Consider the following 16,088-nt stretch of genomic DNA (forward strand, 5'->3'; position numbering starts at 1 on the left):
AGAGATCAAGAGTCACACTCTGTACCTACTAAGCCAGCCAGATGCCCCGGGAATAAGGGTGTTTTTAAATATTGTTTAAAAAATATACAGGATTCTTTCACTGGTTTTGAAACATCTTAAAGGAAACTAAAGTTTGATGGGAGCTTTCTGATAATGAAGTCACATCCATCATGTGTATTTTCCTGTCTTTCTAGCTTTCTTTTATGCCGTTAAAATACTCTAAAGTTGTATTTTGTGTATGTATGTATGTATGAATATACATTGTAAGTATATATAAAGTATTCATATATAGGTTTTTCTCCAAGTGACATAATTCACAAAACCAGACCCAGTGATAGGAAAGATGTTCAGGGGTAATTTTGGCTGTTGGTGATTGTTACCATGTGTCAACACATGGCAACACTTTAGATTCCTGCCGTACTCCCAGGTAGGATGCGACTTGGCACTTTAGGCCAGACATCGTGATGCTTTATGCCTCGGCATGTGTGTCTTCACTGATTCCTCACAATGGCTCTGCAATGTTAGAACCATTACCCTCCTTTTGTAGTTAAAAAGCACAAAGGACTTGCCCATATCATAGACCCTTCAGGGGCTCCTCCTGAGTGCACTTGTTCAGATCACCACAGCACCTCTGTCCTGTGGATCTCTCCTTGTGCACTTAGGTTTTCTCTTTAAAATGTTTGGAAGTACCTTCCTGAACTTAACCCTCAGTCTTCTTACCCCGCCCCCCCCAATAAACTTTCATTTCTGGTAAACAACATCTGAGCTCGCGTTCCTAGGTCCAAGCCAGCCCTTTGCAGATCGGTATGTAAGTTTGAAGCTGAACGTTGTCACGTGGCCTCTTAGGGTGTTTTGTGCAACCAAATATTTATGTTGGCAGGTAACAGTAGAAAGAATATCATGTGTTAGGGTAGCAAGAGCTTAGCAGATGTTTTAGGGAACGGCGTTTTCAAATCATTTTACGTTAAAAAATGAGTTTGTAGAACTTCTGGAATGATTGAGTTATGTTTCCTGTGGCCGTGTAAAGCCAGTGATTGTGCTGAGTTTTAACAGATGTGCATCTACCCCGCTAATGGATGGACCTGCAACGCTGGTTCTCTTGCAAAGTTATAAATTATAACTAGAAAAAGCACAAGATGTCATTCTTCTAACCTTCGCAAAAGCCAAGCTGAGTAATTCTGCCCTTGAATAACCTGCTGCAGGGTGATTTATAGTTGTATAATTTAAAACATAATGAAGGAGATAATAGATGTTGATTTGTTCTTTAAATTAGTGTTTTAGAAAAATACTTCCCCCCATCCCCTTTAAATACCTGCAGCTGACTACACTCTAGATACGATCAAGGACAAAACCCTGTTCAAATCTTTACTGGTGCACTGGAGTAAAATGCAGGGGCCTTTTTCTGTGTTGGGAGGAGGAGATACAGTTTTCACTGTAGAAATTTCAGCATATTCTTCACTAATCTAAATATTTTGGGACTCCTGAGTGAGGGTTGAATTCTCTTGCTGCCTTGCTCTTGCCAGTCCAGATATGTCACAAAACTAGACTCCTGAGACCCCACTGTGGTCAGGCCACACTTGACCTTTCCTGCAGAACCCCACAGAAGGACCTAGAGGCCGTGCTCTTTCTGCTGAGGTCACATCCCTGCGACCTCACACATTCTTCTTACTTTCCAGGATTATCATTGGCATTGGTTTTATTAGTCACCTCTGATTCTGTCCAGATCTTTAAAATTAACAGTGTTTGCTCAATTCAGAGTCCAAGGGATATGGGAGAGTGAAAAAGAACAAAGGATTTAGAATCATTAGGCCTGTATTCAAAACTCAACGTTTCCACCTGTTTTCATTATATAAGTTTGAAATGCTTCGGTCTCTTTGAGGCTTATATTCTACGTCAGTTTTCATGTTTTGGGCTGTGGGTTATGAACACCCAGTTAAAAGTGTTTGGAATAATAGTGTTTTGTTTTTCTCATATATCCAGAAATCCAGAGGCTGCCAGAGCTATGTTTGGCTACTGCATAGGCAGCTCCTTTGTGATTGTCTTGGCTTTTCCCTCATGCTTATAAGATGGCTGCAGTAGCTCCAACCATTGCATCTTCTGTGATGAGGTCTGAAGTTAGAATGGGAGGGATGGAACCCCCTCTTTGCACATCTCTCTTCTTTATCAAGGAAGAGAACATTCTGTCTCAGAACCGTCCACTGTAGCAGGCTTTCCTTCAGCTCCCACTGGCTGGGATTGAGTCCCTTGTCCATATCCTAGGTGCAAAGGAGGCTGGGAAAGTGCATTTTTTGGCATTTTGTATCTCTAGGGTGGGAGTTGAGATCTGGTGGCAAGAAAAAAAGGTGGGATAATGGCTTTTGAGCAGGCTCTGTTGAATAAGTGTGCATATAGTTCCCTCATCTGTCAAGTGGAAATGCTGTCTATTTTATGGGGTCATGTGCTTGCTTCGGCAGCACATATAATAAGTTGGAACGATGTAAAGAAGATTAGCATGGCCCCTGTGCAAGGATGACATGCAAATTCATAAAGCATTCCATATTCATTTCTGGAGAAATAAAATCTAACCAAGTCGAAATCAAAAAGGCTATTAATGAGGTGCAAGAAAAAAACGGAGGCTCTAACTGCTAGGATAAATCAGGCAGAAGAGAGAATTAGTGATACAGAAGACCAAATGATGGAGACTATTTTATGGGGTCACTGTGAAAGCAAGTTAGAATTGAGTGGAAGGCGCCTGGTCTTGTCTGGTCCCCTTCTGTGCAACCAGCTTCACCTCAAGCTACTTGAAGCCCCACTCTCCTTCCTTCTCCAGGTTGTTGAAGCATACTGTCCTTTAGTCTAAAACCCTCCTTTTCCTGCACTTTTAGTTACTTTCTGCTCATCCTTTAAAACCCATTCCAAATATCACACCCCACGGAAGCCTCAGATCAAGATCTGGTCAAGATCCCCCTTTATGTGCTCTCCTAAGAGCTGGCGTTCATAGTACTGTAATAGCATTCCATAAATACGTGCTGAATGAACGAAGGAAGGAACCCCAGAATTTCTCCTCCATAATACTGAATACAAATGCAGTTTAGAAAAAATAATTTTTGTGGTTTTGTATTTAATGCTTTTCTCTCCCACTCTTGAAAGTGCTCTTTTTGCATTCACATTACTGTATCCCTGGTCCATAAAGTAAATGCTCAGTAAATATTTGTAAATGAATAAATGGAAGACGATTAGGTGCTTAATGAATGACAGCCATCAGGGCATCCCTTATCTTTAGTCTGTCTGAGGTGGGCAGGGCACTGCAGTTCAGAATGTGCAGATAAGGAAGCAGATGAGACGGGGCCTGGCTGATGCCCCACAGCTAGTACATAGGGGAGCCGGGACCAGAACCCAGGCCCCCCCCCCAAATCCCAGGTAAGTGCTGGTTAAGGGATCTGCCAGGAGGGTGTGTATGGAGGGAAAGTGTAGAGGGAGAACCAAGAGGCTTAGGGAAGACAGGACAGGCTCCATCCCACACTACCTCTTGGGCACATTTCATAACCTAATTAATATTCATGTGTAATACTGGGATGTTATACCTATCTCACGGGCTTGTGTGCAGAATTGAAGGAGCTGAGGAATGCACAGCATCTAGAATGTGCTCAATGCTCAACAAACATTAACTGGTATTACTTTTATTACTGACACATGTTGAGAAATAAAGATCATGACTGTATAGCCTGGAGAACACGCTAGATGCTCAATAAATATTTATTACTGTGGTTGTTTTTGTCGCTGCTGTCATCATGATGTTTTCTGGCCAGTAAGAGTTTGCTTCTCTTCCCAAGGAGTCGATACCCACCCTTCGGTGACCCAAGGTCTCATGAGCCCCTGCCACCATTGAGCACAGAAATACCACACCCCAGCCCAAGTAACATGCAGAATGGCAGCTAGGACTTGATGGGTTTCCATGGGGCACAGCGCAGGCCCTCCTGGTTGCCTGTGTTTGTTTTTTTTTTTTTTTTTTTAAGCTAACATTTAATTTATTGATTTGATTATTTTTCTGAAAATTTTATTGATTTATTTGAGAGAGAGAGCATGCGAGTGGGGTGGGGGGAGGCGCAGAGGGAGGAGAGAGAGAATCTCAAGCAGACTCTGCACTGAGTGCACAGTCCGACTCAGGACTTGAGACAGGGCTCGATCCCACAACCCCAGGATCGTGACCTGAGCCCAAATCCAGAGTTGGATGCTGGATAGACTGAGCCAGCCAGGCGCCCTCCCTCTACCCCACCAGCTGCCTCTTTGAAGCCACACCTTAGCTTTGAGGGAAGATGGGCCCTTTCTTGTTAAAGACAAAGGGAAGGGAAATACTCTTGGCTCTGTGAGGCTGTAGCCTCTCATCATGGCATTTTCTCTGCCTCGCTTTTCAGCGTTTTCAGTCTGGTTAGGCCTTTGTTCCTGAATGAGCACCTGAGAGGGGAAAAAGTGACTATCTGGCCTTAATATATGTGACAAATTATTTAATGAACATTTAGCCAAGATTTGAAATTCCCCTAGTTTTATCTTCTTCCCCTTCCTTTCTCCTGCACCCCTGCCAGTGTTTCGGTAACGCGCGGGCTGGTCCCCACTCCCTCACTAGCCCTTTTATTGCTTTTAAGTCCTTGGTGCTGCCTTTGATCCTCCCCTCTCGGTTTCCTTTTCTCCAATTTCATGCTTCTTTCCAGTGGTTTCTGGCTGGAGCGCAGCGTGGGCATCGGAGGCCAGCATGAGGAGACAGATGCCGGGGGCTTGCGTTGCCCTGGGACGGTGGTGCTGCACTAGTGTTTTCTACGGATAGTGACATTTGTATAGCTCACTGGACGCGCTAATGGGTCCTTGTGAGGTGGACAGTAATGTGTGTGTTCAGCAGCAATAAAGACAGCTCCAGTCTGGTGTGCTGGCTTGCTCAGAAACTGAAACCCACACCCACCCCTCCCCCTTCTTGTGACTGTGAGAAACCAGCGCATTGAAAATGAGTGGAAGTTTTCATATGATGTGGAGACTTACTAAGTGCCGGGCTCTAGGCTCCAGCGTTTACACCTCTATCTCTTGTCTCAATATAATTTTAGGGTTTGGTGTAATCAAACAGTTGTGTGTCTCTGAGCAAGTCGTTTACCCTCTCTGGGCCTCAGTTTTGTTATCTGTAAAGTGAGTCAGTTGACCAAATTAGTGGTCCTGTGGGTTATGGATTTTGGAGAGCAGTATAATTCAGAAGGAAATAAGAAAGGGATACTAACGTAGATTCATACTTTTAATTCTGAAACCATGAAAAACAAACCCACCACCATCGACTATCATCACTGACTTTTAAGGAATGGGTATTTTAATGCCAAAAACTGTAAACAGGACCCAACTGTGGAATATATTCAACTTCTGGCAAACTCATGACAGTGTCGCTGTTGTGTTGTTGTTGAAAGTGCTGGGCCTGCACTTGGGAATGACTGGCTCAGAAGACCCCAAAGGTCCAAACTTGCAATAAAGCCAACTGCATCTCAGTTAATGGTCATGAGCCTGAGGCGAGGCCATCAAAAATGCAGACCCGTCTAGACTTGCCATAGTGGAGGGAAGCAGAATGAAGGGATCTGAGGTTTAAATCAGGGTGTAATCTGACCTAACGTATAGAATTTCTTTTTTTTCTCACAAGCACCCGTTTCAGCCTATGCCCTTTTATAAATATACACCCCATCTACTTACATTCCAGTTTCTGTAGGTCTAGAACCCCGGGCGTGGGCTTCACTGGGTCCTCTGCTGCTGGGTCAGCTCCCAGGCTGCACTCACAGTGTGAGCCGGGCTGTAAGCATCTGAAGGCTCAGCTGGAGGAGGGTCCACTTCCAAGGTCACGTGCTTATTGGCAGGATTCAGCTCCCTGTGGCCTAGTAGATTGGACACTTGGGTTCCTCTCTGGCAGTTAGCTAGAGGCTTCTCTCTCAGTCCCCTGCCACACGGGACTCCCTAGCATGGCACTTGCTTTATCAGAGTGTGGAAGGCAGGGAGGAAATGGTCTACCAGCAAGATGAAGTGATGGCCCTTTGCAGCCTCACCACAGAAGTGACATCTTGCTACTTTTGCCCCTTCTGTTTGTTAGCAGCAAGTCACTGGGTGTGACCCACATTCACAGGGGGAGGAATTCACAGTGGTACAGAGACTGGGAGGCAGAAGACACTTGACAAGTTCAGTTTCGTTGGGTTTTTCCATTGCCTTTTGGTAGGCTTATATGGTGGCAGATTTACTCACAGGCTTTGATATTTCTTGGCCTCATGCCATAGCATGTGCCCCTGACACGTTGATGTTTGCCTTGCTGCTCTCCTGTTTGCATTCTTTCTGTGTTCTTGTCTTCTTCCCTCTTTCTGGGCCTCGGAGAGGTATCAGATGCACCCATTTTGTTTTTTCTATATTTATGCATTTCTGCCTCATGATGGGAGATAAGATTTAGACCTTTAATAAGAAAGCTTATGAGAAGAATAAAGAAACGTGTGGATTATGTTTCCTAAAGTCAAATATTTATTTTCTTGTTGCTTTAGTGGAGGGGGCCATGTTAATCGATGACCCAAATTTTCTTTCTAAAGAAACATGTATTGCTGAGTTTTGATTCAAGTTTCAAAAATTGGCCAGAGACCCTGGACTTTTTTTTTAAGCCATAAAGCTAGATAAGGCTCAGCGATATCATTTCAAAGCCCACGTAGAATATTATTCTTATTCCAGACTATGTATAGTCTTCACGATTTCTTATTTTGGTTTTGGGTTTTTTTTTTTTTTTTAAGTAGGAATGTAAAGGGAAAACAAACGCTTCTATTTTGCTGTTTTCAGAAAATCTTGTAGAGATTGATTTTGAATGTTGAACACAGTGATTCTGAATGTGTTCATGTTCTAAAACCTGTCCTTTAAAATGTATAAGTATCTTGTTCAGTAATATTCTAATTTCCCCTGTGAAATATCAAGGTTTTTTACTGAGCTGAGGCTTTTGTTTCTCCACATACCACCTTGTATAGAATCTGCACCACTTGGAAACATTTCATCTTTGAGTTTCATATGATGGGGTCTCTTTAATCATTTACATTTTGAAAAAAGAAAGTGAAATATTCTTTAAGAAGCCAAAGTAATCCACAGGAATATATGGTGTTTGTTCAGCTGGATATCTTATTTATTTGAAGTACTGAGAGAAATCTCTTCTGACTGCTCAAAAAGGGGAAGAATAAACAGTAAGAGTGTCCAAGTAATCTGAGCTAGAAGGTCCCTCCTTGCACAGAAAAGTTATAAAAAGTATATTCGCCCGATCCAAAAAAAATACTGTATATCAACTACTGAGACCTGCATAATGTTTTCTTAGTATTCTCACTCTTTAGAAGAAAAAAAAAACAACTGTAAAATCTGGGAACTTAAATTTTCTTTTGATATTTTAATATTCCTGGGCAGGTGAATGCAGTAAGTCTGTTTTTCCTTCTTAGAGCATAACAATCTCTTGTTGGCTTTTGTGTGTGCGATGTGTCGTTTGTCTCTTTGTAGACTCTATAACCATAAAAGACCATGTAATGAAATTAGCATGGCCAAAATCTCAGCGTTAACTCTAAGCACATTTCCTATAAAGAAGGCATTAAGAAGATGTTTAAAAGAAAAAAAAAAGAAATACAACATATTTCAGAAGAATTAGCTTCTGGAATATATCCAGTCATGAAAATAATATAGATTTCTTCTTTTGTTTTCTCTGTTAAAACCATTAGGACTGAGCTGGCGTCTTTCTTATGCATGAAACGTTGGGGAACTTACCAAATTCCTTTATCCTGGACCTGGAAGGGTCTTTTCTCTGTTGCAGTTTGCTTTCCTCTCCACCTTAAGCTTGCATACCGCATCTTCCAGTGCCATTTTGTCTCACTGCCAGGCTCAAGCGTCTATTGGATTCATATTTAAGTCTACAGTGGAGGCCTTTTTCATCCAAATCCAAATAAAAAAATAAATACATAAAATGAAAAATGAAAAAAATTAAGCTAACCTTTGCCATGTCTACCATCGCTATGCCTCCATGTTAGTCTGTAAAGTTAAGATCTGAAATGTATTCGATACAGTATGGGAGACTCACTGTGGATTTTCTCCAAATGAGCATATGTTTGTGAGCCTAGAGGACAAAGCCCAATAACAACAAAAACCACAATTCACATTTATCAGGACTCACCGGTTCTAAGTACCTTTTATGTGTCCATGCCTCTGTTTCCCACCGTCCACCACCAACGGTACAGGGTGGGTAGGAACCGAGAAGAGCGAGTTCATCTATTTTGTGGAAGAAGAGTGTCGCATGATGTTAGCACAGAGGCTGTGCCTGGGCTTTGATGTCGGAGACACCAGGCTCCCGGGCTCCACCCTTCCTTGTAGGGACATCTGTAATCGTGGGCACATCACACTACATCTCTGGAACTCAGATCTTCTTTTTCTCTTTGAAATGGGGAGAAGTAAGAGCTTTTCCTGAGGTCTTGGTGATGTCTAAGACTACACAAGAAGCTTTTGTCGGGGATGTTGTCTATTATTTGATCGTAAAACACGTGAAGCTATGCCCTGGCACGTTAGCAGTGCCCTTTCACTCCAAATCCCAAGGAGAACCCCTGAGGAACTACCATCCTATCTTCCGCTTGGTAATGAAATTATAACATATTGCTGGAGCCCTGGTCCAATTTTGTGCCTTGTCAAACCATATTAATGCTAATGGTGAGCATGTCAACTTCCTCTGGTTTTTAGTAGCTCTACATTTTGTTCCCCTTATTCTAGGCTTTTTCTTTCTTTTAGTCACCTTAAATCCGACTTTGGAAGCAGGTCAAATATGAATTAATAAAGCGATTTAGGTTGAAGTACAGGCATATCCCCTTAAATCTGTTAATAACACCAGACCAAAAGCAACTTTATCTTGGTCTGCACTTTTAGACATGTTTCTGAATCATCCATGCCCAACCAAAGAGACGATGCAACACGCTTTGAGAAAATGGATCTTTTAATAAAACCATCCTGTGTTCAGGATTTGGGGAAACTTTCATCTGTATTTCCACATTTTGTCCTTGTAATGATGAACATGATACAAGATACTGTTTGCTATCAAGTGGTACTCCAGCTGCTGAGAGGGTAAAACCTTTTAATCAGATAGGTATGTGTTTGTGTATGTGTATGCATGTAATCCCAATTCTTCAAGGACCTAAGAACCATATATTTACTTCTTTTTTGGTCTTTTTCTTTCTATTTCTTGACTACCGTCCTTCTCCCATGCCCGTTATTGTTTTCCAGTTAGCTTTTTATATCTTAAATATATCTTTGTGAAAAATTCATTTATTTCATATTTAATTCATTTAAGATGGTTTATAACGATGACAAGAGCTAGCTAGCAATCGCAGTGCACATGGACACTTGCGGATAGTAAGTACTCAGTGATGGTTTTGTTACATCATGAGATAGGCATGCGCCCTTAGAGAACCTGCCTGGGGGCAGGGAAGGTAAAACCAGCTATTTCAGCCTGCTCTTTTGATCCTGAGGCTTTTCTTTTCTTTTCTTTTCTTTTTTTAAGTCTGTTTATGAATAAAACATTTTAAGCAGAACTGTATTAACACTGATCAATTTTTTTCATGGTAGTGAAATACAGGGTGAATTCCATTAAGTCAATTAAATACTTTGATCAAGTTTTTAAACTTGATACATAGATAGTTAAGCTGTTGCTCTTAAAAAAATGTATTTTACTGAAATTCTTTTCACCAGGACCTTTCCCCCCTGCCCAGATATATTGTACCAGTGAAGATTTCATCATCCGTTTTCTGTACACACCAAATTTTACAGCTTTTGTCTCATGAGTTTTTCTTTGTATTAGTTATTCCCACCAAACCAAACTTTTAGGTTGGGCAAATCTCAATTTCACCACATGCAATTTTTGTCACCAAGTTTTCGTGATGATTATTTCAACCGGAAAAATGTGTTGTTTATTTAATAAAGACCAGTATTCATTTTGTAACTAATACTGAAGAAATTCCTCGCAAGTCTGTTCTGATATCCTAGGGTTTCTCAGTTATCCAGGATTGGTCTCTGAGGATGTTGCTAATCTGATTCTTTTACAAACTTCGGAGGAGTTGGATGACTTTGAAACGCTTGCCCTTTGTATTGTTGTGGCCAGGCAGGTCGTACATGATGGGTCCGGATGTCCTCTTGTTGGTCCAGAACAATGTCTTTCAAACTTTTTTTGATTACCACCAAAGATTTTTTATGTTACAACCCAATGTATGTATCCTTAAGCTTATGCACGTATGTGTGTCTTCGTGTATCATGTGCATGTACGTGTGTGTCTGAAACAAACATTTTATGAAATAGCCCTCTAACTGTGGGCAGTGTTGTCTGCTGTTTTCATCTTGGTTGTATTTCATTTTTTAAAGTGATGATTGTGACCCAGTTTTACCGCCCGCTAAATAGCAATCTGTCCTTTGAAAATTGCCACTGTAGAACTGTTTGATCTGCGCACATCTGATAAATGTTCATTGAGTGCCTCGTGAGCTGCCTCAGGGGGTAGAAAATGCAAAAGTGAGCAAATCATGATCCCTGGCCTATGGGTGCTTATATTGAACAGGGCAGACATGTCAAGAACGCAGGCGTGAGGAAGCATGGGCACCACTGGTCCTACAGTGTTTTCTACTTCGGGGGTTGATGTAAGAATAGTCACATAAAATTGCAGAATGGAGACGACATCTTTACTGAGCCTTGAAGGACATACGGGAAGTGGAATGTAGACACAAATAAGAGAACATTTCAGGTAGACTTTGAAGCAGTGGTATAGCGTGGAGGCCAGGACTAGGGACAAAATTAAGGATGTGGTAAAAAAAAAAAACAAACAAACCTCAATAATCAAGATAGTATTTAATGCAGTATTTTTAAAAAATCAAAATTTGTGCAAAAACTCATGAAGAAGAAAATTTCTAATTTTAAATCAAAATGTCAGTGTTCTAGCACAGACTCCATTAATGCACATGGATTTGTGGTGAGTTGTGCAGGAGGTGAAGGGGGAAAAAAAAGGCCACCAAGGGCCTGGTTGAGGATTTGGGATCTTACAGTGTCCTATTAATGTTAATGATGATGGCGATAAGACGATGATGAGGGGAATGACCCACAAAATCTAACATTCATTGAGCAGTTGCTGTCTTCCAGGACTTGTGCTGTGTACCTTATCTATTTCTCACATTGTTTAAGATTGCTATTCCCTGTTATTGCTGGGGAAACTTGTCAGGATAAATAAATACCCTGCTCAAGGCCACATAACCAAAAGGCAGTAGAGTGGAGATGCGAGCTCTTTCCAATGGGCTCAAGTGCTCAAGTTCCAAATCCCTACCACTGATGGCCTCTGTTGGCTCCAGGTTGTGTCTGGGCTTCAGAGAGGCCATTTTTATGCCAGCAAGAAAGTGAGTCAGGAAGAAGAGGTTTTTGTTTTGTTTTGTTTTTAACATAAAGACCAATAGGTAGGCAGAAAGAGTTGGCCTTTTGGAAGTTTTGTAAGCCTATACAAAGGCAGTATTAGGGGCCAGGAGATAAATGTTGCAGAACTATAAGGAGAAACAACTTTTAATGTGTTCACTGAACAGGGAAGGTAAATGGGCAGGAATACAGAGGGGCTATATACATTTGTGGATGGATTTGTTGATATGCCCATGTGTGTGTGCATGCATAAACAAACAAGGAAGATAGCTGACATTTAAGTTTTGTTTAGTGCTTAACAAAATACTGTCCTGTCTTTTCTAAAGCAGTAGCATTAAATTCTTGCCTTAGGGATATCAGCTAGAGGTGATATGGGGCTATATTTTAATGTAATTTAAAGTATTTTTCCTTCAGATGGTATGTTGTTAATGATAACTATTAGAATTGTGAATCGGTGGTGTCTCAGAAGCATCTTGGTATATCTTTCTAGTGATGACACTTAATGATGTAGGACAGATTCTAAGAAAAGAATATTTAGAATATCCACATGTGTTACTTCCATAATATATATAAAAATTATCATGCCTATTCATTATTTAAATAGCTGTGGACTTTTAGTGAATACCAACATTAACAAACCATGTTAACATGACTTAAAATATGTAATGAAATTTGCAATGCCATCTGATGACGGAGCTATCAAATTAGCACACGCAGCATTGACTGATCATCCTTATAAAGAGCTATTTGCATTGCGAACAGAGAAGATGCACATCCCCTTGTGGGCTGGCAGCATTTCTGTAAGCATTTTCTTAAGTGAGGCCACTGGCAGGATGGTTTTATTCGATGTTGAAATGTCATGCACCGTGTGCCCATCCTATGATTCTAATCTGTGCATTTAGGGGAGTTGGCATATGTTCAGACTGGCTGGTAGTGTTCTCTGTGATTATGTGTGCGTCTGGCTGCCCCCTTTTTGTTCGTTCGTTTCTGCTGTCCTCATTAAAGGCCTTAACAAGGCCTTCCTCGGTTCTCAGATGATGGCTCTTCTGAAGCGGGATTTATTCATGGGTAGCAAAAGCTCTCTTGCAGATATGCCATTTCATTACTTTGCATAAAACAGCAGAAAGTTTTCTCATTCAGTCCAGATTTGCTCCTTGCTCTCTAGGTTCTTTCAAAGTAATGACTCATCACAGGTTTTAGCCTACAGAGCTTCACTATGCAGGTGTCACTTCATGACTTACACGTTTGTCCTGAGTGAGTGAAGGTGAATTCAACCAAAGTTGAATTACTTTGGTTAGAAATACAAAAATTCCTTTCTTCCTTTCTTTCTTTCTCTTTCTTTCTTTCTTTCTTTCTTCCTCCCTTCCTCCCTCCCTTCCTCTCTTCCCTCTCCTCCCTTTCTTCCCTTTCTTTCCTTTCTTTCCTTTCTTTCTTTCTCCTCTTTTATTCACAATTATTTTTTCCCCCAGTGCTAAGCTTTCTTTTGGGAAATCTTGATAGCTCTTCCTATAAGACTCTCTGCTTTTACAATAATCATGAAGATCACAGAAGGTATGTATAAAAGGACCGTGAACTTAATAGCTTCTGCTGGACTCTCCATGCTGGAAGTCACATGAAAGGTCCCCTTTTCTGGATGAGGAAACTCAGGAATCCCCCCAGAGGTGAAGGGTACATAGCTTGCTCTGGTTGAACTTGGCCTGCAGATTCTGTCTCAGTATTTATCTTCTACCCTTCCCTGTTCCCTGTCAGTGGAGTGTTTTGTTTTGTTGATACAGCATTGTTTGACCTACATGTTTATTTCATCTCATATACACACACACACACACACACACACACACACACATATATGTATATATATAATTTTAAATTATATTATTATGCAGCTTTTGAAAAATAAACAGAACGTAAGTCACCTCACTTTTTGGCATTAATACAAGAAAGACAATCTGACAAAGTGCATGTATGTTTACATTTATATATATATGCACACAGGAATGCATATATAAACTCGGGAGCCCTGGAGGCTCTTGATAGGTGGCGCTATGTTTCACTTGTGTATGGCTTGGGGGAAAAACAACAGAATGATTGTACATCCTTATTGGGCCAGGGGAAGAAGAAAACCCTTTATTTCCAACAATTTCCATTCCCTGTGTCACCTCGGTATTTAATTGACTTCACTTAGACGACTACTTGAAGTTTTTCCAGGCTAGTTGCTACTATTAATTATAACCTAGAGGGATAATACTAGTAAACTAATGGATCGCGGTTCCTAAACAGAGGCCAGCGGGTGACTTTGGAAGAACTGATCCACAAGCGGCTGGCGTGGTAGGATGAACTAAGGCTCCCTTTGGTCATCTCAGGTGATCACAGTCCTGCCATCACCTTGGCAATTATGCGGGACAAGCCCATTAGTTTGGAGATCAAGAAACGGGACCCTGAAATGTCAAAAGACTGTTTCATTCAGCTTCATGCTGAGAGAGTTTTCTTGGCACTTTGAGACTCTCACTTATTTCATGTTTTAACTGACATGGCCTTTCCAGTATTTTGAATGGATGCATATTTTTTGTATCCCGGGATATTTCAAAGTGTCCTGGGAATTAAGCATTGTGGTTTTTTTTAAAAGCTTATAATAATAATTATTATTATTTTAGTAGTCTTTACACCCAGAGTGAGGCTCAAACTCACAACCCCAAGATTAAGAGTTACATGTTCTTCCAACTGATCCACCCAGGTCCTCCCCCCCAGCCCCCGCCCGAAGGCGTTCTTGATGTTACATATGAAAAATTGCAAGATGCGACTTTAGAGTCCTGAGATACAGTCCATAACAGGCAGGGCTTTTCTAAACTAATTTCAGAACATCTCAGAATTGTCTTTGGTTATCTTACCCTTATTTGTTATTTAGCTGCATAGTAACTTGGGTGTGGCTTTGATGCTTATAGAGATCTTCACTGATCAGTTCTAGAATCTATTTCATTTTGAAAGTCTTTAGCTCTCAGTTTCAGTAATTTCTGGCTATTTAGGACAAAAAGCCACAACTCCTTTGCCTCTCATTATGTTTGGTACTGAAGTCCTCTGGGGGTCTGTGTTGGGGGTGGGGGTGGTAGAGCTTGGAATTTCATAGGTACGTTCTGCATCATACAAGACATCTGTCTGCCCTGTACACATAGTGTTATAGACATTTACAGTCAGGGATATTCAAGAAAGCCAGATTTTTAAAAAGTATTTTGAGAGAGGAATACCTAATTGTTTCTTTTTATGCAAATCCAAAGTAATTTTCTCCTAGAAAAGCACTAAATATACACTTTGGCTCTCTTTCCTCTCTCTGAATTAATCAAGTGTGGTTGCTGCTTTAACTTGCTCAGCTGGAAACCACTGGCTTGTAGGACTCCGGACTCATGCGATGAGTTAAACACAGGGACCCCGAGTATGGAAATGACACAGAATATTCATAAAGTGAGGCTGCATGACTTCCCGGGAAGGTAACCCTGCAGCAGGCTGCGTTTCTCTAGTGTCCATAAAACCCAGTCCACACAGCAGCTCCATCCGTGGGTGACGGGGATTTTGCTGATGGTTTTAAAATCAGGGATAGTTTATTATTATTTTTTAAGGAATATTTTAGTACACACTTTTTCGCATAGTATTAAAGCATGAAATTAAACTGAGTGCCATTGTTCCCCTGGATATCACTCTGACCCTGTCACTCTGGCCTCCCTGCTGTCCCTTCACACATTCATTGTGACATTTTGTATTCATTCATTCTTTTCACAAATGGGGGGGCAGGGATGGGGGTGGGGATTGGGTACACTTGAGCAAACGGAAATGGAAATGCATATCATACAGGTGCAGCCCCAGTTACTAACCCGAGAAAGTGAAAGCTGCCCACAAATTCTCAAGGTGGCCTTCGAAGTCTTCGGTTTGTCTTTAAGAAGCTGGCTTAGGATGGAAGCAGTGAGTCACGAATATCATGTTCATGCTTTTCTATAGGTTCTGGGTGATCAGCTTGTAAACGTGCAACTAAATACACACTGTTAGCTTATAATAAGTCTCATCTGTTCATATATTTGAGTTGACTCTTAAGTGTGGGCGGCGATATTAGATAAAGCCCTTCTTGGAATACGGTCATCCCCAGAGAGTCCACATGGTTTTTCATTGCACTCGTATTGAAATCTGCAACCATATTTTAGGATGGGCCTGTCTACGGTGTTCTCATTTGAGCATCCTTTGGACTGTCTTCAGGGTTACACGGGAGAGACAGGAGAGTAGGGAAGATGCATTTTGCTGAGTGCCAGGCAGTGGGCTGGGTATGTTTTATATGTCATTCCAATTACTTTACTTCCCCCAGGAACCTAATGAATTACAGATTATTATGTCCATTTTAGAGATGAGGGAATCAAGGACTTGAGTGCCTTGCCTCAGTCACATGGCTCGTAAGGGGCAGAGCCGAGCATCTGACATATGTGCCCTCCCCACTGCTTCTCGCTGCTTCCCTGAGATGCAGCGCACAGCATGCCAAGGCTTCCGCAGGCTCCGGCCCCATCCCCAGGGCTGAGTGTGGTTTCTGGGAGCAGCACCATGGATGGAGCTTGGTATTGCTGCCAAAGGAGCTCACCTGCTCCTCTGTGGTTTGGGAACCCATGGCTGGGAATCAGGCAATGGCGATGGTA

General features: G+C 41.5%; 1 protein-coding gene and 1 non-coding gene across 2 annotated transcripts in view; both read left to right on the top strand.

Annotated features, from left to right (window-relative positions):
* WWOX (WW domain containing oxidoreductase) overlaps positions 1–16,088 on the top strand; it is a 922,682-nt gene that overhangs the window by 279,295 nt on the left and 627,299 nt on the right. The window lies entirely within an intron of this gene.
* Positions 2,438–2,543, top strand: LOC114204336 (U6 spliceosomal RNA). Its single transcript, XR_003608162.1, has one exon. It is a non-coding gene; the product is annotated as a U6 spliceosomal RNA (small nuclear RNA).

This window comes from Eumetopias jubatus, unplaced genomic scaffold (assembly GCF_037043125.1).
Source record: "Eumetopias jubatus isolate StellerSeaLion01/CBP00866 unplaced genomic scaffold, mEumJub1_p1.0 scaffold_10, whole genome shotgun sequence".
NCBI classification, from domain to species: domain Eukaryota; kingdom Metazoa; phylum Chordata; class Mammalia; order Carnivora; family Otariidae; genus Eumetopias; species Eumetopias jubatus.